The 26,559-nt window shown below is 42.5% G+C and overlaps 1 protein-coding gene and 1 pseudogene across 1 annotated transcript in view; one reads left to right on the forward strand and one right to left on the reverse strand.

Moving 5' to 3' along the window:
* The window catches only part of LOC119424128 (protein shisa-6), a gene marked incomplete in the record, with an annotated part of 139,979 nt that overhangs the window by 103,918 nt on the left and 9,502 nt on the right, over window positions 1-26,559 (forward strand).
* Window positions 5,618-5,736, reverse strand: LOC119424250 (annotated as a pseudogene).

The following is a 26,559-nucleotide window of genomic DNA, read 5'->3' on the forward strand; positions in this document are numbered from 1 at the left end:
TATATATATATATATATATATATATAATATATATATTTCTCTTTTTTTTTCTTATGAAAGACTAAATAAACCAAAATATTGCTGTTAATTTTTGACCGTGTAACTTTACAAACAGCACCCCATATTCCACAACAGATAAAGTCCATTTCAGCATTGGCACTTTTTAAGAAGACTCTTGACATCTGTTGGACACATTCTTTTGCAATCACCGTTAGGTGCTTGCCGTATAAATGCTGCTATTCTTGTATTTTATAATGTGGTATGTGTGTGTCTATTAATGTAATGCTGGATTTCTGTGTGTGTTTTATGTTCTGCAGAACAGGAACCTACTGAGCCAGGCCCAATTTCTTTTAATATTTTCGCGTTTATAAATTTTAATAAATAAATGAGTTGTTCATGTTATTTTCAAGCTTTGACCAAAATACTTTAAATCTAAATATAAAGACCTGCTGCTCTTCAAGGTTTTCCTCCGTCTGACAGGCTAAAACAGGGCTAATCAACTGATGGTCCACGGGCCACTTCTGGCCAGTGAGGGACTTCAGTCCGGCCCACCAATGAGTTCATTAAATATATATATGTATATATATATATATATATATATAGTGATACTAATTTTATTTACACAATGACTTTAACTGCTGGCTGTCAGTAACTGCGCCCCCCTGAGCAGCTCAGTTGTAGTGCCCTGGGCTAAATCACATGTACACAGAACATTCATAATTTGGGTTGATAATTGAATCATACAGTTACAGATCAGTTTGGTGTCAGAGGTAACCGGACCCTCCAAGGAGATGGCCTCGTCACCCAGGTGTGAGTAGGGGGTGTCAGCCCCTGGCCCACTAATCATTCCACGCTGTGAGTTATAGCTATGGAAGCAATCAGAGCAGACATGCATCATCTCTGCAGACCCCCGATCCATCAACCTGACTCGCCCTCATTTGACTGAAACGCGCGCCAACGTGAAATATGAAGCCGTGTCAAAGGCAAAGGGAGCCCGCCGGCTCCGGTGCCAAAGAATAGAACAATTAAACACACTCGTAAAGACTCGCTGTTTCCACCCCACCATGCAGACGTGTGCTGCATTTAGAGGTTTCTCTCAGTAAACATCTCAAGCCTTAATTATAACGCCTCACTGCTTTATAAAGACTTACAACAAACTAACAGTCATTTTCCACTTCAGTCATCTTTCAATTTGTTTCTCCACATGATCTCACCAGAAAAATGTTCAAAAAGGGGGAAAATGCCTCGCTTATGCACCATCAAATAAGTATTTGTCAGGAAGTTTGACATATTTTCAACAAACAGACTTGGTGGGTCGATTCATCATTTTGATGGTTTTAAATAAGAGCAGGTAGAGATGCTCTGGTACCTGCTCGCTGCTGAAAGTGAAACTTGATGTTTTTGCTGGTGGTGTTGTGTAATTGTGTAACAGTTAGCAAAATTTCTCATTAACCACAACATAAAGATTTTATAAAACTTCTAGCAAATATTAATTATATGCTCACCTATATCTGACAGCTTGACTCAGTGTGGCTGAAAACCTCTAAATATCTACAAGCAAATCATTTTTGGTTCAAATCCTTTTTTCAATTTAGTATATCCGAGTGTTTGATGGTGTACATACGAAGCATCTCCTGTTGTTCAAAAATGGAGCTAAAATGACCAGTTTCTGTGCCAGCATCTGTGATTATGATACCTGTTGGATAAAAACATCTTCCATTCATCTTACTCAAAGAAGACACACTCGACTGGAGATTTTGAACCAGTTGTACTTGCAAGGGCAGACTTTCACATGTTACTCAGATGTACAGAAGTTCTACGTCATGGAGCCCAGTCACGAGAATCTGCCACAGTCAGCGTTCAAAACTGTTTTTATAACCTTATCAGCTCACAGCTCACAAACAGCCTGGTGACCTTGGCCATCCAGCTGCACATGCAGGATCAAATCAGCTCCTCATCCAGTTCTCTCTGAGAGAGAAAATAACTTTCTGGTAACTCAAACACATAGGCAATTAACATTCCATACTAGTTAAAAAAAAACCTCCATAAACCTTGATAAAAATGCCCTGACAATACCCTTTATTATGGCATGCTCAAATAAAAAATAGATTGTTAACATATTAAAAGTAAACAATTCTTAAAAATGCATATTTGAACATATGGCAGCAAGGTAAAATCTATGTGATAGGTCTCTCTTGTAAATGAGTCCTCAAGGCTCAATGGGAACTAACCTGTATAAATAAAGGTTGAATGTGAATCAACAACAAAACGACAGCTGAGAACAATTATCTGGAGTGTATTTTTGTTTTTAAGCGACACAAATTTCCCATTTGTTTACGCAAAGTGGGTTTTAAATGTTGTACTGCAGCTGGCCACTAGAGGGTTATCAACCCAGGAAGTCTTCAGCTTCCAGCTTTCCGTCTGCTCTGTAGTTGCATAAATGCTGTGTCAGCAGGCAGAGATGCTTCATTTGTCTTTATTGTCTGCCATCGTGGAGCGACAAAGGGGATTGGGAGATACTTTCTGTCCATTTTTCCATTTGTGAATGTTGTGAGTGGGATAAGTTGAAAATGTTGAACAACTTCCTTCTTGGTGTGTGACTGCATTTAGGCTTATGAGGGTCATTTTAAAAAATGTGTTGCTAAGTCAAAATCCAAGATGGCCACTATATAACTCCTATTCACTTGAATAATGGTGGATAATTTATTTATCCTATCATCAGCTCACTAAATAATTAAGCCACACAGGAAAGGAGAAGATCTTTTTTGCCCAGGTTTAATCTTACCATAGGAGCAGCAATGAAATACAAGCATCAAGATGTTGAATGTTGCTTCGTCTACATAAGGTCTGCTCAAAGAGAACTTAAAGAAGTGTGTTTTTATAATGGTTATCCAACAGAGGTGAGGTCAAGACAACCTTTGCTTCACAGCTCACAGTAGTTGAGTTTATCACGTGAATGGCTCCATGCCATGTAGGCTCCACTTTGCAACGACAAAACAACTTCTAACACACACACATGGTTCTTTAACATTTGACATTAGTAACTGAAAAACATCCATGACCTTTACATCCCCATCAAATATATTGCACCAAAACTTCAAGGTTTACTTCATTTTCTGTTTAAGTCAAGTCCAGAAAAACACTCATCCACAAAACTAAAAACATTCAGAATTCAAATCCCTCAGCAACATTGATGTGTGCTTGTTAGTGTTGACATTTACTAAATTAGTCATTTTAAATTTAAATGTTCTGTTTTTTCCTGGGCAGCATGGTGGCACAACTGGTAGAGCTGCTGTCTCTCAGCAAGCAGGTCCCTGGTTCAAATCCCTGTCCGGGGGCCTTTCTGGGTGGAGTTTGCAGGTTCTCTTCGTGCATGCATGGGTTTTCTCCAGGTACTCCAGTTTCCTCCCACAGACCAAAAACATGCATGTTAGGCTGATTGGTAACTCAAAATTGTCCCTAGCTGTGAGTGAGAGAGTGAATGGTTATTTGTCTCGTTTGTCTCTACGTGTCCCTGTGATGGACTGGAGACCAGTCCAGGGTGTACCACACCCCTCGCACAGTGATTGCTGGACATGGACACCGGCGACCCCTGTGACCAAAAATGGAAGAAGCGGGTAAAAGATAATGGATTGATGTTTTTTCCTTCCATTTTGGAGGACCATTAGGTATTTTAATGATTTGTAAATGAAAATGATCAGCACATTCAGGACAATCTGTCTTTTGAATTTTGTTTTTTGCAACATATTTGCTTGTTGAAATGTTAACTTTTGTTTATATTTATCTAATTTAAATGAACTTTTCAAATCGTTGAAAAACTTTACATTCTTCAAATTTATTTTCTCTACTCCAAATTTTTAGCTTTCTAATTTGATATGCTAATGCTTTTCCATGTTTGAATGTTTAGCTACCATTTTTCCAACCTTAGCTTTTAGCTACTGCTCTTTTAAATTTTAGATGCTACGACTGTTTTACTGGTTAACAACAAAGTCCATGCTCAATAATCCAGGTATACAATCCAACATTTTTCAGTCAGGTCATCTGGACAGTTTCTTTTGTTTTGTGCTGAAACGTTTCGCCTTCGGTCCGGAAGGCTTCATCAGTCAAGGAAACACACAACAAAACTGATTCTTCCCCCAACAGCTTACTCCAAAGTGGAACAAACCAGTTCTGCTTGTGATAAGATGGTCTCTTTGTCACACCCCCTCCTCCATTGCTGGCCCTCTTCCTTGTTGACAGTCTTGTCAAACTGGTTGAAAACAACAAAGTCCATGTTCAATAATCCAGGTATACAATCCAACATTTTTCAGTCAGATCATCTGGACATGTTTTACTGGTTGTAGCTTTTAGCTACCTTTTTGTTGGTTTTAGCTTTTATTTCAATGGTTTAAAATAAAATAAAAAATCAGTTTTAGCTTTTTCAACGGGTGGTGGCACAGAGGTTAGAGAAGGTGGGCCTGTGGTCTTAAGGTTGCCAGTTCGACTCTCCATACCGACAACATGAAAATATGAGTTGGAAAGCTGAAGCACCCACACCTGCCTCCACCCTCATCTGCCCCACTCTGGGCCCTTGAGCAAGGTCCTTAACCTCCATAATTTGCTCCCTTGGGTGCCCTATGGCAGCTCCCTGTTCCCCACAGAGGCTGTGGTAGCTTGTGGTCTGTGTTGCGTCAGGAAGGACATCTGGCATAAAAATAAATCACCAAGTCATCGTGTGAGTTAGTTCGCTGTGGTGACCCCTGAAGAAGGGAGCAGCCGAAAGAAGAAGAAAAAGGTTTTAGCTTTTTCTTCAAATTTCAGCATTCACACTGCATTTTTGCAAAAAACGATCTCTCTTCATCTTTTACGTCTCTATGGTCTCAACAGGTAGACGCGTATTTCACACAGAGGCCTAGAACCAGATTTGTTGCCTGGACTTGGTAGATCAGAATGAAAATGGAAACTGGACGTGGAGTCAGAAGTGGAGCAAACTGCGACTTTTAATGCATCAATTTAACAAACCAAATCACCAGCAGAGTCAAATGAGGCCTTCCACTCTCCAAACAATCAGAGGATGATTTATGTGTCGGCCATGTAACACAGATATAATTTATCTTGAAAGAAATTGCTGCTGCATCTCTGGAAATGAATTCTATAGATTTTCTGGTTTGGGTTATTACTTAATTAGCTGGCACAGAAGCTCCATGGCACCCCCACCCCCCTCCAGCTGAGTCTCTCCCTCACCTTAGCTGTGCGTGGAGAATACTGATCGCTTTAACCAATTACCCCGACTTCACATGTGAACTAACTCACAAAAACATTTTCCCAGAATGTTCTGTCTTTATTTTCCCAGTGTGGTAGCTGTGAGGTGAGTCACCGTGTTCACTCAGATTAGGTTTCAGCTTTAATTTCTCCTGCTCCTTAGAGAGCACTGCAAACTTAAATTTAAAAGAGTCATAATAAAAAGGTACAGAGGAAAGCTTCCCACAGTTTTTCATAACGGTTAGCTCTTTGTGCCCTGACTGTGAGACTGGGGCGATTCTAGGATCTGACCTTTTGGGGTGCTTAGCCCACAGTACATACAATAGCTCTTGGCTTGAACAACACACCCCACAGTGAGATTTGTGAGAAGCATACAAGCTTACAGCACCTGGTATTCACAGGAGGTCTCCCATCCAAGTACTAACCAGGCCTCATGCTGCTTAGCTTCCGAGATCAGACGAGATTGGACGTGTTCAGGGTGGTATAGCCGTATGTGGCTCTGTACGAGGACCCTAACTGCAGTAAAATCTCTGTACAGTCGTAGACAAAAAATACGGAGGAATTTTGCAAACTATATTTTGATAAGAACAACCACCACCGGGGGTTGTTCTTATCAAACCTGATGAGAACCTGGCAACTGGGGATTCCCCTGTTGCCAGGTTCCCTGAACCTTCTCATTAACATTGCATGCCAAAGACAAAAACAGTGGAGTTCCCCGAACCTTTAAATGTTTATTTTAATTGTATTTTATCTATTTTCTTCTTTTTTTGTTCTATTTTATTTTATTTTTTTCTGTTTTGCAGCAAAGTTCCGCAAACATTATTTTTATTGAATAAACCTCGGCTATTACACTGCAGTAACGGAGACAAATAAACATAATCATCTCACCTCCTGCATGCGTGGCTTCACTCGTTCCTTCCCCCATCACTGTGCTCTGACCTACCAGCAAATCTGGCCTCCAAAATGCAGCAATTCAAACTGGAGGTCTTTCAAAAAGGAGATCTGGTCTCTCCCCATGCACGGTTCAGATCAAAACCTGGTGGATCTGAGTCCAGATGTAGGGGTCAGCTTACAAAGGACCAAAAATGTTGGATAAATTAATTACTCTTTCATCATCTCATTAATCAAATAAGCCACTCAGAGGATCCAAGAAGATTTTTCAACCCAGTTTTACTCCTCTCAAGGGGCACAAAATTGAAAACAGGCTTACATAGATGGTACATGAAGCTCTGGTCACAAGGTCTGTCCACAGAGAGCATAAAGTCACATCTACTTATAATGCTTATCAGACAGAGGCGAGGTCAACACAACCTCTGCTTCTTAGTGTCACAGATCTGAAGGTGTCAGAAGTTATCATCAGGCTCCTCTCTGGGTAGACAAAAATCACTCTTGACCTCACATTCATGGTACTACATTAATTTAACATTAGTAAGTGAAAACATCCATGACCTTTACTTAAAATCCCCTAACAGAATGGATGATGGATGGATGGATGGATGGATGGATGGATGGATGGATGGATGGATGGATGGATGGATGAATGGATGAATAGATGGATGAATGAATGGATGGATGATATATCTTATGATGTATGGATGAATATATGTATGTATGTATTTATGGATGGATGGATAGATGGATGGATGAATGGATGGATGATGGATAGATGAATGTATGTATGTATGTATTTATGGATGGATGGATGGATGGATGAATGAATGGATGGATGGATGATGGATAGATGAATGTATGTATGTATGTACAGTATGTATTTCATGTTGCTGTGTTCATGCGTGCTCATCTACTCACACAGACCCATGTTCGTGCTGATGTTCGACATAATGTTTTTATGCTGCTAGTGCTTAGTGTATATTTAGTTGATGTTTTTCTTAGTTCATATCTTAGATCTTATTACTGTTTTTCTTTTACATTTTATTGTTGAATGTAACTGGGACCCTGTGTACATAATAAAGAACCTTGAATCCTTGAATGTATGTATGTATGGAGGGATGGATGAATGGATGGATGATGGATAGATGGATGAATGGAAGGATGGATGAATGGAGGGATGGAGGGAAGTCAAGTCAACTTTGGATGATGGATGGATGGAAGATGGATGGATAATTTTAATAAATATATAATTAACAGGAAATAATTTTCCTACCCATCTGAAAATGACTGCCATAGATTAAGGAACATTTGTAGCAAACTGTCCTTCCTTCTCAGCGTGATACCAACAGCTTTGAAATTACATTTTGTTACAACAACATAAATAAGTTTCTCAACATAATATTTGCTTGCAGATTTCAGAATCCCATATTTTAATACAACTGCCATGATAAGACAGAGCTTCTGTTTACCAACATGTTTTAGTCTTCTTTCCATTCAGGCAGGACCAGTTCACTTAAAAAGAACAAAATAACTGTAATAAGCTGACTGAGTGAAAAATAATCTATTTGTTATTTCAAACAGGAATTTTTTGAGTCAGTAGCTAAATTTAAATTGTAGCCTGTGAACCTCAGCAGCTGGTGTGTAAGAGTTGTGAGTACAACGGCTGGTTGTTATAGGGTTACTTTAGCTATAGTGGATAACTTCTTTACACAGACAAAAGGGTTGATTTGTGACAGGGTTAGGTGAGTTGGCAGTGAGTGACAGAATGAAAACACTCACCAGGTTGGGATGAACATATGTCTGGTTCCCATCATGTCTCAGTGGACCTCAAGGGCTTTGATGGGCAGATTGCTGAGTGTTGAGCTGCACATTTTTATCAGGCTAAAAGAAGCAGCGCAGCATCTGAACAAGTTCAGAAAGTCTTTCAAAAATTAGAAAAACAATTTCACTAAGGGCAGCATGGTGGCACAACTGGTAGAGCTGCTGCCTCTCAACGAGCAGGTCCCTGGTTCAAATACCGGTCCGGGGGCCTTTCTGGGTGGAGTTTGCATGTTCTCTCTGTGCATGCGTGGGTTTTTTCCAGGTACTCCAGTTTCCTCCCACAAACCAAAATCATGCATGTTAGACTGACTGGTAACTCTAAATTGTCCCTAAGTGAGAGAGTGAATTGTTGTTTGTCTCGTTTGTCTCTATGTGTCCCTGTGATGGACTGGAGACCTGTCCAGGGTGTACCCCATCCCTCGCACAGTGATTGCTGGACATGGGCACCGGCGACCCCCGTGACCCAAAATGGAAGAAGCGGGTAAAGAAAATGGATGGATGGATGAATTTCATTAATGTGACCCCACTGCAAAGCAAGGTCACTGGAACACAAGGATGTCAGAAAAAGGAAAACATTGCTCAAGATCTTTGCACAGAATATTGCGATGTTTGTTAAGTACTGTAATTTCCAGACTATTGAATACATTTCAATATAAGCAACACCCACTAACCTAATAATGCTCAGTCAGATCATCTGGACAGTTTCTATTTTTTTTTTTTAGAGAAAGACGTTTCATCCTCTATCCATATGATTTCATCAGTCTGAGGAGTCCCAAGTAAACTGTTTCCCCACCAAGCAGTACACTCCTTAAGCGCCCTCCGGATAGAGGGCGAAATGTCTTTCTACAAAAAAAAAAAACTGTCCAGATGACCTCATCCATCCATCCATTTTCTTTACCCGTTTATTCCATTTTGGGTCACGGGGGTCGCTGGTGCCCATGTCCAGCAATCACTGTGCGAGGGGCGGGGTACACCCTGGACGGGTCGCAAGTCCATCACAGGGCCACATAGAGACAAACGAGACAAACAACCATTCACTCTCTCACTCACACCTAGGGACAATTTAGAGTTACCAGTCAGCCTAACATGCATGTTTTTGGTCTGTGGGAGGAAACCGGAGTACCCGGAGAAAACCCATGCATGCACGGAGAGAACATGCAAACTCCACCCAGAAAGGCCCCCAGACCGGTATTTGAACCAGGGACCAGCTCGCTGAGAGGCAGCAGCTCTACCAGTAGCGCCACCGTGCTGCCCGTCCAGATGACCTGTCTGAGCATTATTGGATTTGGTACCTGGATGATTGCGCATGAACTTTGATGCCACACCCGCTAAATTTAAAAAGACAATAAAAGTACATATATAGGCGGCACTCGTGTATAAGCCGCAGATGTCCACATTGTAACATGAGATATTTACACAGAAATATTTTTTAAACTTTTAATTAAATATGTATCAGTAACAAACACAAATATGAACAGTAAATGTTTATTTTCTGAATAGTGCCTGTAACACTGCTGGCTAAAAAATAAATACAATAAACATAATAGCCTACCAGGAAATCATTGATCGCTATCTTCGTCTTCCTCCTGTGCACTAAGACCACTAAAGTTTTCTTCAGTGTCAGAATTGAACAGCCTCAGAAAAACTTCATCACAATCTCTCTTTTCATTACGTCACTTTTATCTCGAGACAAATTTGCGATTTGATATGATTTATGATTCACACTTATTTCAAGCAGCTGCAAACACTTTGTTGTGCCCCAACAAAGGGGGAAACTCACGCGGGGAGGGGAAGGGGAGGAGAGAATGGGGAGGCTTCCCCCCTTCCACATTGGAGCAATGAAACTGTGACCTATTCAGCAATTTCATGGGTCAGATTTTTTTAACCTTTATTTATACAGGTAGTCTCATTGGTCACGAGGACCCCACCCCACCACCACCAAGAGAGACCTGTGTTGGACAGCTATGTGAGCACCCGGGTGTGACGAGGCTAAATGTTTTGGCGGCAGAAAACGCATTAGCCCAACAAAAAACAAAATCCATAAATTAGCTGCAGCATTGTATAAACTGAAGACCACGAGTATATTGTATTGTATTAGTCGAAGACCACGAGGAGGGAAATGTGTCAGAAGACAGAGGGAGAAGAGGAAAGTCAAGAATGTAGGACTGAGGGTTGCAACTCTAAATGTGGGGACAATAACAGGAAAAGGTAGAGAGCTGGCTGACATGATGCAGAGAAGGAAGGCAGATGTTGTATATGTCCACGAGACCAAGTGGAAGGGCAGCAAGGCTCACAACACTGGAGCAAGGTTTAAACCGTTTTACCATGGTGTGGATAGAAAGAGAAATGGAGTAGGGGTGGTCCTCAAGGAGGAGTTTGCAACGAATGTAGCAGAGGTGAAAAGAGTGTCAGATAGGGTGATACTCCTAAAGGTATAAGTAGAAGGTCTGATGCTAAAAGTCATTGTCAGTACTGGGGACCAAGCACCCCTACAGGTCAGATCCTAGAATTGCCCCTGCTACTCCCCTTGAAAGGTCCACGAGAATCAGACAGATATGCAAAAATCCCAATTTGTTCCCGCAAGAGTCACACAGTGCTTTGACGATTTCAAGCAATTTCAAGCGTGAGTGTAGCTGAATGTGGAAAACAGAAATAAAGACTAAGTAAAGACATCCATAAACCTTGTTCTTCACCCATCTACTCCATCGGCGCTCAGATCGGTGCAGCTGATGTGACCAGTGTCTCTTTTTTTGACATGTTAATAAAGCCACACTGAACGATGCACCGGTCATGGCTGGAAGCAGCGGCCCATCTCTAAATCCCAACGACTTCATTAACTCGTTACCGTGATCCGTGCTGCGCCCGCCAGCAGCAATTAAAACACGACAAAGACGAGCAGCGTCCTTGGGCCGCACTTCTGCTCCTCAGACCGAGACGCCTTTACTAGGTTTAGCAGGATGACTGGCAGATCAGCGGCAGCTCGGGTGAACTAAACACCTTCAGCAAGTATTCACATTAGTCTCACTTGCGCCCCGTGTCAGGAGCTTAATGTGCACACCTGGTTTGGAGCTGCAATTCAAGCAGGAGACATATTCTGATCCATTCAGGAAGGTTTTAGTTGAACGTGAAAGAGGAAAGTCAAATGAACTGTGGACACACGGCAGGAGAAAATACAGTCGAATGTTAAACAAATGTACAGGGAACCTGAAAGGTCACCAGTATCTCTCCAAATACAGAAAGAATGGGTTAATATTCATCCAGATCTTTTGTCATTTCTCACCCATTCAAGCTGAGGGCTGGTGAAGATGGGAAACTTTCAATGAACACGTCGAGGCTTTAATTGAACTCTCTGCAGTCCCACTTCTATTCACAAGGCAGATCCTCCATGACGCTGCAGACGTGTGTTGTTTTGTAAAAATTTAAGCTAAATGGTAATTAAATTGCAGCAAAGGGCTACTGCCCCCTATGCAGACATAAAGAAGCCTTTATCTCAGCGAATGACTGACAGTTGATTGTTTCCTCTCATGTGAAGGCAGTCCACCCACACCTTCTGCCTCTGTGCGCAGTATTGTTCCAGCTCCGTTGTTAATGAGTTGAGATTTAACTGGCTGTAATGAGTGGAGCCCCTGCAGAGTGAGATTGTGCTGTTGCACGGGGAGCTGGAGGAGGACTGTATGAGCTGAGGTGCGTTTTGCCTACAGGTATGTCTGCTGGATAAAGATACAACACACTGGCAGAGACTGGTTTGTGCGTGTCAATGCTGTGCTGGCATCAAGTGACTTCCGGTGAAAATTCATCAGCTTCTGAGGGTTGGTTTTGTTGTGACAGCTGTCCTGAAGCAGGCATCAAGCCCAGAAGCTGTGGTCTCAATCAAGCCGTGACGTTAAACGCTCCACAAGCGTTCGTGTTTTCATGCATAATCAGATAGGTTTCTGTTTTCAGGCTGCATTTGCATGTTTTTATTCATGACGGAGATGACTCAACGTGTGAAAACAACAGCTTTTGTTGGCGTCTTTGAGATCTACAACATGCACGCTTGTTTGTTCCTCTGTTCTCAAAGGCAGTCAGGTCTGTTTGGCGTCAGCCTTCTTGTCTGGTTTTTCAGTTTTACAGTCTGGGGTCAGGCATTACCAAAACAGTTTTGCACATACAAAAAGAATAACTGCTCTCAGATGCTGACAATAGAAGTCTGAAGGATCTAAGGAGAGGTGTGCAGGCTATGAGACTGGAGGTTCAGATGCTTTCGTAAACGTCAATCATTCAAAGACAAGCAAGCAGTACGCTGATGTTCCCGACGCTCAGGGATCTGAACAGTGAGTGTTTTTAGTCTTTGAGATGAGTGTTTTTCTGGACTGGAATTTAACAGGAACACAAGTAAACCTTAATGTTTTGGTGCACGACAATCAAGGGGGTGGCCAACGGGGGCCTTGGCCCCCATTGATTAATCTTCAGCCTCCTCAGTCATTTGAGGAAACAACTTTTAAGCAACATGAAAACTACAAAGAATAGGAAAGTAAGTTTGATTCAGCTGCTCACATCTTCGGGGGCTGCCACAGTGAGAAAACTTCATGAAAGAGTTTGAAATTGTTTGATACTGGATGCTCTTCCTGACTCAGCCTGGTCTCGAATATGCAACCTCAGGATTAGAAGAACACAGCTCTGACCACCAAGTTATAAGAAGTATATATATATATATATAAATATATATATATATATGTACATTGTATATATACCGTATTTTCCATCGTACACGTCGCACCACCCTATAAGTCGCTTCAGTCCAAAAAGGTCTAATAAAGTGGAAAATTCCATAAATACGTTGCTTCGTCATGTAAGTCGCATCTATTATGTGTCACTGCTGACGTGTCGCGTTTGTTACTCGTCAGCATGTGTCAAAAATCGATTGGCTGCCAAATGGCGGCCGTGGTAGCGTGCAAGGGAGGACTTTAACAAGAATTTAACAAGATTAACACTTAAAAAGAATCATTTGTTTGCTCAACATTATAGTAAAAGTGTATATCAGTCAAACTTTTACTTAATAAATGCACTTTAACAGTCAAATCAACTGTATTTCAAAAATATTTGCTGCCTCGGTGCTCTGGGAGTGCACAGAGGGAGGAAATCAGGAAGGAGGAATGCTGCAAATTTCTTCGAAATTTAACAAGATAAGCACCTAAAACAATTATTTGTTTGCTCTACATTATAGTAAAGGTGTGTCTCAGTTGAACTTTTACTTAATAAGTGCACTTTAATGGTCAAATTAGCTGCATTTCGCTGGGGCAGTGCAGCAAAATGAAGCTGATTTGATGGTTGCTTCAGGAGAGCTGGACAAAGGTGGCAGTCTTTGGCAAGCTGATTATGTCATTTATAGCCACTTTTACCTATTACATGATACAACGGAATGCCATACTACTCGAGTGCCATCTAGCTGCTGAAAAGGGTAGTGTTCAATATTTTCAGTCAGAATGAATGAAAACAGTAATATCTCAGTCACAAATTGTTTTATAAATATGGAAAAAATCCATAAATACGTAGCTTCAGCCCATAAGTCACAGGGCATGCAAATTATGAAAAAAAAAAAAAAAAAAACTTATACGGTGAAAAATACAGTATATATACACACATGTATGGTGGCAGCCTTGTTTGATTTTGACAGCGACTATACATTTACTTCAGCTCCCTCTCAAGACTCACACCATGTGCTGCACATGCCTCTCTGCTTCAACGTCAAATATTTGCTCAGTTTCTGTAAAACTGACTGAATTAAAGTTCACTTTGTGTTGGCTGGGGTCAGTTAGCTGTGGCAGCCATGCCAATTTGGGTAGGCTTTAAAACGTAATGAACATTTAAAGATCACTTTCTGAAAATTTCAGTACAAACTGTCATGTTTTATGAGATATTTTGCTAACAGGGTTGACTTTTAGTTAATAAGTTTTATTTTTTTTTATTTTTTTTTAAGATCTTATACAATAAGTTTAACCTCTAAATATGTGTTGGGATCAGTCTCAGATACTACCACACCATTTAAAAAAAAACATTTGTCTTTAACTGTTATAAGCGTTAAAGCCATGTTGTGTTAGCTAAAATCAGCTAGCTGTGGTGGCCATCTCGAATAGACTGATGCAAATTATTAACTGATTTTAGATGTCAGAATAAAGTAAATACTTTCTGAGAGTTTTTCGTTGAGAATAATAAAAACATTATCACCCACTTTTTGCATTTTGATGTTGCGAAATTAAAAAAAATCTAAATTTAAAGTTTATATTTCTGAGGTTGGCACTGTGCTCTGGCACAAAGCCTTCTTTCTCCTACAAACACCTTCATAGGTCAGGAACTGTTGGAACATCTAAATATTCTGTAGCAGTCTGAGTTTTAGAGGCTTCATTTGTGTGCAAATCCATAACCCCCACCACCCCTTCACCCCCTCCATTCTGTCCTGCAGCATGATTCCATAAAATGAGCTTGTGGACAGAAAATGAGATATGATTCTTGGAATTAAAACAGCATTTTGTACTTTGATCATGCAGCAGAGTGTGAAGCAGCGAAATAAGACTCTCCTCTTTTTTATCGAATCTTTGCTCTCGCTCTCCCTTGTCCTAATCTGTCTCTTGCTCGCTCGCCCCGCTCTATCTGAGCTTAGGGGATTTCTGGATGAGATGGAGAGTTAATGAAGAAAGTTTTTTTTTATTATTCCTTCTCTGCAAGAAGGGAGGTACTGCAGTAACCTGGTGGACTGTCACGTTGTGATTCATTTTGTTTGGACGTCACTACATTTACAAAAGGTCAACATTAAAAATCAGACTTTAGTTTCAATATTAGCAAATATCAGTGGAGGACGAGCTAATCTTAGCTTGTGAAGAACATGTGGATGATGTGCCAGAGCAGAGAGATCAAACCAGATGAATGTCTGTAGGGCACCGTCTGTGTTGTAGCATCACAGATTTCTGCTCTTTGGAAATTGTAGACAAAATTGCAAAATTGGACATAAAATGTAAGTTACTATAAAACACGCAATGTGGTGAAATTTAATAAAAAGTAGGTGTTAACATTTTAGAGCTTCAACAAAGATGAGAGGACCAACAACATCAGAATGTGAGTGGGATTGAAGCACCCACACCTGTCTCCACACTCTTTTGCTCCACTCTGGGCCCTTGAGCAAGATCCCTACCCCCACCATCTGCTCCCCCGGGCACCCTACATGGCAGCTTTCTGCTCCACACAGAGAGCTGTAGTAGCTCAATGGTCTGTGGTTGTGTCAGGAAGGACATCCAGCATAAAAATAATTGTCAAGTCTTTGTACGAGCTACTTGGCTGCGGTGACCCTTGAGGAAGGGAGCAGCCGAAAGAAGAAAAATAAACCAGAAGTTAACATTTTAGAGCTTCTCACATTCTGACATTCAAAATGAACAAAACTTCTTTGACCCCTACAGGCTCCTGATCTCCAGTCCATCACAAGGCCACATATGCCCCGTTTCCATTAGTACCTTTAGTACCGGCACAGCATAGTGCTACTCGGCTCAGTACGGTACACGTTGCGTTTCCATTATGCTTTCAGTACCGGTTCCAGTGGGTGGGGTTCAAATTGATGACACGCACCCTCGGCAGACCCTGAAATAGGTTTCAGTACAGTGGGAAAATTTATTTTGAAGTTTCTGGTAAATTTAAAAAAATATATATTTTATTAAAATGCTCAAATTAAACTATTTTCTTCCGCTTATCCGGAGACGGGTCGCAGGGGTAGCAGCCTAAGTAGGGAGGCCCAGACTTCCCTTTCCCCAGCCACTTGGTCCAGCTCCTCCGGGGGAATCCCGAGGCGTTCCCAGGCCAGCTGAGAAACATAGTCCCTCTAGCGTGTCCTGGGTCTTCCTCTGGGCCTCCTCCCGGTGGGACGTGTCCGGAACACCTCACCAGGGAGGCGTCCAGGAGGCATCCTAAACAGATGCCCAAGCCACCTCAATTGGCTCCTCTCGACGTGGAGAAGCAGCGGCTCTACTCTGAGTCTCTCCCAGATGATCGAGCTTCTCACCCTATCTCTAAGGGAGAGCCCAGACACCCTGCGGAGAAAACTCATTTCGGCCGCTTGTATCTGAGATCTCATTCTTTCGGTCACAACCCAAAGCTCATGACCATAGATGAGGGTGGGAACGTAGATCAATCAATAAATTGAGAGCTTCGCCTTTTGACTCAGCTCGTTCTTCACCACGACAGACCTGTACAGCGCCCGCTTCACTGTAGACGCTGCACCTATCTGCCTATTGATCTCACATTCCATTTTTCCCTCATTCGTGAACAAGACCACAAGATACTTGAACTCCTCCACTTGGGGCAGGACCTCCTCCCTGACCCGGAGAGGGCACTCTATCCTTTTCTGGCTAAGACTATGGCCTCGGATTTGGAGGAACTGATCCTCATCCCGGCCGCGTCGCACTCAGTCTCCTCACTCGGCTGCGAACCGCTCCAGCGAAAGCTGTAGATCACGATCTGATGAAGCCAATAGGACTGTATCATCTGCAAAAAGCAGAGACGCAATCCAAAGGCCACCAAAACGGATCACCTCAACACCTTGGCTGCACCTAGAAATTCTGTCCATAAGAGTTATGAACAGAATTGGTGACAAAGGGCAACCTTGGCGGAGTCCAACTCTCACCGGGAACAAACCCGACTTACTGCCGGCAATGCGGACCAGGCTCTGACACCGGTCATACAGTGACCTAACAGCCCGTATCAAAGGGCCTGGTACCCCATACTCCCAGAGTACCCCCCACAGGGTTCCCCACAGGGTTCCCCACAGGGTTCCCCACAGGGTTCCCCACAGGGTTCCCCACAGGGTTCCCCACAGGGTTCCCCGAGGGACGCGGTCGAATGCCTTCTCCAAGTCCACAAAGCACATGTAGACCAGTTGGGTAAACTCCCACACACCCTCCGGGACCCTGCTGCGAGTGTAGAGCTGGTCCAGTGTTCCACAACCTTGATGAAAACTGCACTGCTCCTCCTGAATCCGAGGAATCCGATGGACCCTCCTCTCCAGAACCCCCGAATAGACCTTACCAGGGAGGCTTAAGAGTGTGATCCCCCTATAATTGGAACACACTCTACGGTCCCCCTTTTTGAATAGGGGGACCATCACCCCGGTCTGCCAATCCAGGGGAACTTCCCCCGATGTCCACGCAATATTGCTGAGTCGCGTAAGCCAAAACAACCCTAAAACATCCAGAGCCTTAAGGAACTCCGGGTGAATCTCATCCACCCCTGGGGCCATGCCACTGAGGAGCTTTTTAACCACCTAAGTGACCTCAGCACTAGAGATTGGAGGGCCCGACCCAGAGTCCCCAGGCTCCGCTTCCTCAGTGGAAGACATTCCGGTGTGATTGAGGAGGTCTTCAAAATATTCTGCCCACGGACCCACGACATCCCGAGTTGAGGTCTTCAGCGCACCACTCCCACTATAAACAGTGTTGGTGGCGTACCGCTTCCCCCCCCGAGACGCCAGATGGTGGACCAGAATCACTTCGAAGCCGTGCAGAAGTCATTCTCCATGGCCTCTCCAAACTCCTCCCATGCCCGAGTTTTTGCCTTAGCGACCACCTTAGCCGCATGTCGCTTGGACTGCCAGTACCCATCAGCTGCTTCTGGGGTCCCACAGGCCAAAAAGGCCCGATAGGACTCCTTCTTCAGCCTTCAACATCCCTCACCGACGGTGTCCACCACCGGGTTTGAGGGTTGCCGTCGCGACAGGCACGACAATCTTGCGGCCGCAGCTCTGGTAAGCCGCCTCGACAATAGAGGCACGGAACATGGCCCACTCAGACTCAATGTCCCCCACCTCCCCCGGAACATGTTCGAAGTTCTCCCGAAGGTGGGAGTTAAAACTTCCTCTCACAGGAGACTCTGACAGACATTCCCAGCAAACCCTCACAACACGTTTGGGTCTGCCAGGTCTGACCGACATCCTCCCCCGCCATCAGAGCCAACTCACCACCAGGTAGTGATCAGTTGACAGCTCCGCCCCTCTCTTCACCTGAGTGTCCAAGACATGTGACTGCAGATCAGATGAGATGACGACAAAGTCGATCATCGAACTGGGGCCTAGGGCGTCCTGGTGCCAAGAGCACATATGGACACCCTTATGCTTGAACATGGTGTTCTCTATTGACAATCCATGATGAGCACAGAAGTCCAACAACAGAACACCACATGAGTTCAGATCAGGGGGGCCGTTCCTCCCAACCACACCCCTCCAGGTCTCACTGTCATTGCCCATGTGAGCATTGAAGTCCCCCAGCAGAACAAGGGAGTCCCCAGGAGGTGCACTTTCCAGTACCCCCTCCAAGGACTCCAAAAAGGGTGGATAATCTGAACTGCCATTTGGTGCATAAGCACAAACGACAGTCAGAACCCATCCCCCCACACGTAGGCGGAGGGAGGCCACCCTCTCATTCACCGGGGTGAACCCCAACACACAGGCACCAAGATGGAGGGCAATAAGTATGCCCACTCCTGCTCTACGCCTCTCACCAGGGGCAACTCCAGAGTGGAAGAATGTCCAGCCCCTCTCAAGGAAACTGGTTTCAGAGCCAGAGCCATGTGTAGAGGTGAGTCCAACTATTTCTAGCCGGAACCTCTCAACCTCACACACCAGCTCAGGCTCCTTCCCCACCAGTGAGGTGACATTCCACGTCCCAATAGCCAGCTTCTATAGCCGAGGATCAGACCGCCAGGGTCCCCGCCCTCGGCCACCACCCATCCCACATTGCACCCGACCCCTTTGGCCCCTCCCACAGGTGGTGAGCCCATGGGAAGGGGGACCCATGTCTCCTCTTCGGGCTGTGCCTGGCCGAGCTCCATGGGTAAAAGCCCAGCCACTAGGCGCTCGCCAGCATGCCCCACCTCCAGGCCTGGCTCCAGAGTGGGGCCCCGGTGACCCATGTCTGGGCGAGGGAACATCAAGTCCATTTATTTTACTCATCATAGGAGTCTTTGGGCTGCACTTTGTCTGGTCTCTCACCTAGGACCTGTCTGCCTTGGGTGACCCTACTAGGGGCGTAAAGCCCCTGACAGCATAGCTCCTAGGATCATTGGGACACTCAAACCCCTCCACCACGGTATGGTGGCAGCCCAGGGAGGGGCAAATTAAACTATATAGTTCACCATTAAATTTCTGAGGAAGCAGATTCCACAAAAACATCTATATTTAATATTTTGTAGGTTTTCTTCATCATTTGATATATTTGCACTCATTGTATCTATATTTATTGTTCAATTATATGTGTTTTTTTTCTTGTTAAGATTTTTCTTTATTTTTAGCTTTGCTTTAAAGTTTATGTCTTGTTTTGTGATTTGTACATCTGTGGGTTAGAATAAAGTTGAACTAAAGGCTGTATCTCTTCTTTAAACATACTTGACGGAAATATTCCTGAGAGATCCAATAATTTTGTCTTTTTATGATTTTTCAGCTGAGTTAACTTTAACAAATTATTTTAGTCATTAAAGTGACAACATGATTTCATGATAAAGCCAGCACAGTTTATTATTATTTATTATTTATATTATTTTTTTAATCTTAACTGATTAAAAAAATACATTTTTTTATATCAGTGAAGATTAAAAAAATATTGGAAAAAATAATAATTTATACATAAAATGTTTTAAAAAATTGTTTCCACCCTCCATCCACCAGACCCATCCTGGTCTGCCTGTCTACCAGGATCGGGGTACAGCTTTCATGAGCATGCAAGACCAGGGTCCAGGAAACGGCCTTCTGCGAGTCAGCAGCTCGTATGATCTTCCGCGGTGAACAGCGGAGATCAGAGCCGGGGAGATGACGCCCTGCATTGCCTGAGGGGGCTATGGTGGAGAGGACTGGGGGGACTGGCAGAGCTCCATCTAACTCGCTCTGAATTTTGTCATCGGCCACAAAGCAAAAAACGCCTGCAAGTCAGCATTAGAGCACGGTATTGTTTTTAAAATCTTAAAAATAGGTCCAGTCACTCCTCAAGTATGAGTAAGTAGTAATTAATAATTTAGTAAGTAATTGCAAATGGCGGATCAAATGTTGTGAAATTTCTCAAACAGCCAGTGACTCCACCCCCTGACCAATCAGCGATCGACAGTGTTCGGACGTCTTGTTTTGGTACCTGCTCGGCCCGGTTGTACCACAGAGAAAAGGGTTCTGAAAAAGTGGACTGGTTCTACATACCATTACTAATGGAAAAGCCTCGGAACCGTGCTGAGTCGAGTCAAGTCATGCTGTACCGTTACCAATGTAAAAGGAATAGAGACCAACGAGACAAACAACCATTCACTCTCTCACCTAGGGACAATTTAAAGTCACCAATCAGTCGAACATGCATGTTTTTGGTCTGTGGGAGGAAACTGGAGTACCTGGAGAAAACCCACGCAGGGAGAGAGCATGCAAAATCCACCCAGAAATGTCAATGGCTGAGATTTGATCTGGCAACCTTCTCACTAAGAGGTGGCAGCTCTACCAACTGCACCACCCCAGTATTTCATCATAAAAAGAGTGATATCACTTCTTCCCCTGATAACGAGAATGTATTCTGAACATCATGAATCAGATCAGCTTTCTGCTCACCACCAGTGTCAATCCTTCTCCAACAAATGTTCCCTTCCATCCTAATTCAGTGTGTTTATTCCAACAACTTATTTTATATTACTTACAGCTTTCACACTCATCTACATAAACTGAAAGTGAGATGCAACGTTGTGAAAAGGCTGTTTAAGACGTTGTCGTGTAATACGAAGGCTGATGTGGGCTGCTGGTTATGTAAGCAGCATTCTCGGGGACTGATAGCAATCCAACTCTCCCAGCAGGGAAGCAGCTGTGTGTCAGGTGAGGGGTGTGTAAAACAAATTACACGTTCACACTGAGATCCTGCACTGTGTTTTCTAACAAGTACAGAGATTCAGCCCTTTGGGTCTTTTTAACACGTGATTGTGGTGCGATGAGCCATGAAGATGAGAAACAGAAACTCAGTTTGAAATCGAAGCTTATTTCACATCAAATGCCTCAATTTTAAACTAATTTTACATTGAATTAATTAAAGTTGTTTTTCTCAAACTTATCCAAATGAAATATGTTGCTAACACACAGGGTTGACTCCAACAGTTAATATCAAAGTTTTAAGCACAGATTTTGTGCAGTGAGTAGCACTTGAATGATGTAGATAATGTCAGCTACACCCACACTTACAGATAGGGAAACTGGTGCATATAGGCCAGACATTGTTATCAAAAATAAACAAACAAAAAACTAGCCTCCTTGTCGATGTGTCCCTCCCATCAGAAAACAACACTTCTGTTAAAACTGTTGAAAAACTAGCCAAATATTAATACCTGGAAATGGACTTTCCATGAAATAAGCTTCATCTCCATCCATGCCTCATTATGACCCCAAGGCCATAGGTGCTGCAACAACTATTTGTGAGGGGGGGTGGTGCCCCCCCACATTTAAAAAATATTAATTTAGACACCCCACATTTACCATAAAACATTAGTTCACCCAGTGCTGTTTCTATAGCTTCCTGAACAAATCCATTCTACTTGATTAATAAGAGTATACGCAGGCCACTAAAAATCCACTCCGTGTTTTCCTGATTACCTGTAACAACTCACCACATGCTGTGTTTCCACTAGATCACTTAACGGGGCAGGGGGAGGTGGGGAGACACCTTTGCAAGCTAGCTTAGCGTCATGTTAGTGTGGGCAGTTGTTGACCTTTGTAGGATGCGTGAGAGAAGCGGAGCACAACATCTGTAGCATCTTAGCTAGCTCATGTGTATTGCAAGCTGCTAGCTTAGCACTATGTTAGTCTAGGCATTTGTTGACCAGGGAAGTGGGGGGTGTGGGGGTAGACAGCATTGAGCCATACTATTAAAAATAGTTATTGAATCAAGTGTTTACTTATGAAGGTAAACATAGATGTTTAACAACCCGTTAAAATACACCAGAATGCAGGGATGGGCATTTTATTTATACAAAATTTTCTGGGGGGAGGACCCCCAGACCCCTCCATAAGTTTGTCCCCTCCACATTACAAATGCTTCTGAGTCCAATGCCCTAGACTCATGGTTTGAAACTGTTTGTAATGTTGTAAAAATGCAAATTTAGAAAAAAAAATATTTTTTAAATTGTAGGTACATTTGTTTGAATAAAGCAGACATAAACCTTTACAGCAAAATGCTGGTGGTTTACTCCATTTCAGCTGCACTGGAAGCTTAGCGTTAGCACATTACAACGATCCATTTGTGGTAATAAATTAATGAACATTTGGTCTGAATGTGGTTTGGGCTCCCAGCTGCATCGGCATCATTAGCGTGCAAGGTTTATGAGATTTATGAGAGTTACATGCGCTACATTGTGTGTTAATATGAAACTCAAGAGTATGTGAAGTCTTCCAGTCATAAAAAAACATTTAGCTTTATTGCAGCATACATCATAGGATGGCAGCTGGCCCTGGAGTCAGTGTTCCCATCATGTAGCCTTTATGTCACTGAATGCTCATTACTATCAATGAAACTCTAAACACTCATCGTAGACCAGGAGTTTTAGCCAAACACATTCACTTCCTGTTCATGTTCACTCTATAAAAACAGCATGTTTGTATGCAACAGGGAAAATAATATCAATAAAGTATGCATTCATTGCGGGATTCTTTACCACCATTGCAGAAGGCAAAAGGGTGATTGTGTGTTTGTTTGTAGCATTAGCTAACTATCTTGTGAAATAGTGGGAAGATTTTATTGAAACACCCAGGAAGTAATCATTAGATGCACATCAACAATTGGTCAACTTTTGGATCTGGATTTGGATCTAATTTAAGATCTGGTTTTAGAAAACATAAAAATGGCTCAAATTCAGACAATTTTACAGATGTTGAACTAATATTTGTTGTAGATTTAGTTGTGCATCATCCCCAAACATACTCTGAGTACTACACATAATACTGTCTGTTAACATATCACATGGACTGGATGGATTAAAAAAAAACATACGGCAATAATTGGCAACACATCTAAAGTGTCCAATTCAAGATGGCCACTACAACTAGGCACAAATCAGTCAAATTTAAATATACTAAAATTTGGTGTGATAGTAGCTGATAGTCATCCTCAATGTTATTTTTTTGTAATGCTAACAAATCTTGTAAGCTTTCCCAATATACTGTGTTGTGCTGTGCAGTGTCATTCACAAAGTGGCTCTAACTCCATATCTCCTTATCAAAGTTTGATTTTAAAACTCAGGTTGGATGTGATGTTCTTTCAAAGTGTTCTAGGCTTTTACTTTCATTTGCGTCTGCACTGGGTTATGACAAATATAATGACATCAGAGTAATGTGCACATTTTTGCAGCTGACATTTGAACGCAGGTTCCAACATCAAAGGGTATTGTAAGAAACAGGCCTAAAGATACATGAAGGTCTGCTGCTGCAGAAATGGCTGAAAATGCAGCGGAAAATTGAACAACACGTAACATTTGGGCTGAGAATCCAAACTAACTTTGTTGAGTGCTGAAGGCAGATGGATTGGTCCTAGTAAATGGGTCTCCTTTGTGTAAAAACCTTTCCCCAGTTTTTCTCTTTGGGTTGTTTTATTTTTATTACTTTTTAGTTGTTCGTCATCTGAAATTCTGAAATTTCCACCTTTTATAGGCAGAATTGTTCCTGTTGAATAAACGCACGTGTTGAAGTTGCAATTGAAAACACAATCCTATTCAAATTAGAGTGCTGTTCCCCCCACCGACAGTTGAAAACCTTTGATTTAGACTCTTCTTGAACTGCGAGAAAATCAAACGTCGAAGTAGCTGCTCTGCAGCAGATCGCAGCAGTGAAGTGAGATGATTGTTTGTGCTGAGAGGGACATGCTGAATCCCACTGTAGCAACCGCACACGGTTCTGACTTAAACACATCACGCTTTATAAACTATGCTGCATCCTGTTGAATCAGGAGGTCTCAACATGTTCTGGTACTCAACAAAATACTTTGTACTCCAAAACACTTGGATCAGCAAACCGATGGATAGGAAACGGATAAAGTTGGTGTCTTGCAGCTTTTCAGTGGCTACATAGAAAAGTAGTTGACATCAAGAAGTATTCTCCTTCACACCTATACCCAGTTGGACTCCACCATGTACAGGGGTTCATGAATGTCATTAAAAAATGAGCAGTAAAACTATTCAAACCCTTCACCACCAATGTTTGCACTTAGTGCGGCCACCATTTGCAGTATTAAGTTCATTCAGACCATTCTTCTTGAGTTTGGTGAATATACTGACTGAAATTGCAGTCTACTATTTATGACCAAACTGCTTCAGCGTCTTCAGGTAGGATGGGTGGTGCTTTTGTCCAACAATCTTTAAATCAAATCAAAGATTCCCAGTAGGATTGTGGTCTAGGCTTTGATTGGACCATTGCAGGATGTTTAACTTTTTGGCCTTAAACCACATGAACAATGCTTCAGAAGTGTGTTTAGCATCTTCTGATTCATGCTCAATGATCAAGGTAGAAAAATCTAACAAAGTTAAGTCAGGTCCTCTGGACGGTTTCTTTTGGTTGTGTTTAGGGTCATTGTCCTAATGGAAGGTGGGCCTCCATCCCATTCTCATTTTCTGGAAGATCAAAAGAGGGTTACCTCATAATTTCTTGATATTTGCTCTTTCCATCCTTTCTTCGGCTCTGATCATTGTTAAAATCCCTGTTGATGAAAAACATCCCCGCCATGATGCTTCCACTACCATGCTTCATTGTATTAATAGTGTTTTTAGCTTGATGAGATTGTCTGCTTTTTACCAGATATGGTGTTGTCCTCGGTGGTCAACAACTTCTATTTAAGCTTCTGACCATAGAACCTTCTTTTTCATGGTTGGGGAGTTTTCAATATGACTTTTGGCAAATTCTAAACAATTTTCCTTTTTTAAACACTGCTTTTTTCTTGCCACTTTACTATGGAGCCCAGCTCTGACGAGCAAATAGACAAATAGTCCCATCACTTCAGAATCAGGGTTATCTTTTTTGACATCTTAAGGAAAGTTTTCACTATAATTCAGTTTATACAAAGCCCTTTATAAGTGAAACCAAAACATTTCTGTTACATTACTGTCTTTGTGTACACAACAACACAAATATTATTAGTAGATAACAGTAATAATGGTGGACAGCAGAGTGCTGTTTGTGCTGATCACTCCTCTCAGTTTATCAGAACTTTTGGCACACAACATATATGTGCTTCTTATGGCCTGAGGTCACTTGGGTTACATTGAACAGCTGAAGGTTGGTGATTTGCTGGTCCAGAAGTCTGTATCTGGGATTGGCTTGCCTTTTTTGACCCCTCCCGATGGACATGTCTCTGCATTCTGAGTGGATTGTTTGTCTATCACTCCTCCATCACCAGAAGAAGCTCTTCAAGTTCGGGTAACATCTCCTGTCAGTGGGCTTGGCTGTTATTTAGTCGCTAGTCACTTTGTATGGCTATCCAACATTTTTCAGTCAGGTCATCTGGACAGTTTCTTTTTTTGTGCTGAAACATTTCACCTTGGATCCAGAAGGCTTCATCAGTCAAGGAAACACACACAAAAAACCTGATTCTACCCCCAACTGCTTACTCCAAAGTGGAACAAACCAGTTTTGCTTGTGATAAGATGGTCTCATTGGTACGCCCCCTCCTCCATTGCCGGCCCTCTTCCTTGTTGATAGTCATGTCAAACTGGTTGACTTTGTATGGGTGTGTTGTTAAAATGTTTGACCTTGGCTTATGGTGTTTTAAATTGTTAAACAAGTTTTATTGCTGAGTCATTTGTTTGAGGCCTGTCTTGTTGTAACTGTTAAAACAAATTTGTAGGCTTCTGGAGGCAGGCCCAGAAGTATCAATAATATAAATGATTGTTTTGATTTGTGTAGTTTAGCTTAATGGATAAAACCTTTTCCTTGTGATCATTTGTTTCTTTTGAAACTTTGTACCAGTAGTTGGTTTTTATTTCTAGTTTATTAGTTTGGGGCAGTTGTGGCTGAGTGGTTAGACCAGTAACCCTCCAATGGGAGAGTTGGGTGTTCGATTCCACCAGCAGTCACATGTTGAAGTGTCCCTGGGCAAGACACTGAAATACTCATTGCCTCTGATGTGTGTCCCATTGGTGTTTGAATGTGATCTACAGCTCTGATTAGTCTCTACAGATTCAGATTATTTTTGTAGAGATATAGTAGGGCCCAAGATTGTGTAGAGATAGGACAGCCGATTTGGGACCAGAAAGTCATGGTTCTACTCCCAGCCATTCCCACATATCGTGGTGTCCCTGAGCAAGACATCTTACTCTAATTACTCCCCGGGCACTTACAAAGCTGCCCACTCCTCTACCTGGGTGTATCCCAGATGTGATGCATTTAATGCAGATAACTAATCTCATCATTGTATGGGAACATACAATGATGACAACACATATCACTATAGTAGAGTGCTGTATGAGTCTGTGTGTGTAGTAGAGTGTTGTATGAATCTGTGTGTGTAGTAGAGTGTTGTATGAATCTGTGTGTGTAGTAGAGTGTTGTATGAATCTGTGTGTGTAGTAGAGTGTTGTATGAATCTGTGTGTGTAGTAG

The sequence above is a fragment of the Nematolebias whitei genome, chromosome 17 (genome assembly GCF_014905685.2).
Source record: "Nematolebias whitei isolate Nwh7 chromosome 17, NemWhi1, whole genome shotgun sequence".
In the NCBI taxonomy this organism is placed as follows: domain Eukaryota; kingdom Metazoa; phylum Chordata; class Actinopteri; order Cyprinodontiformes; family Rivulidae; genus Nematolebias; species Nematolebias whitei.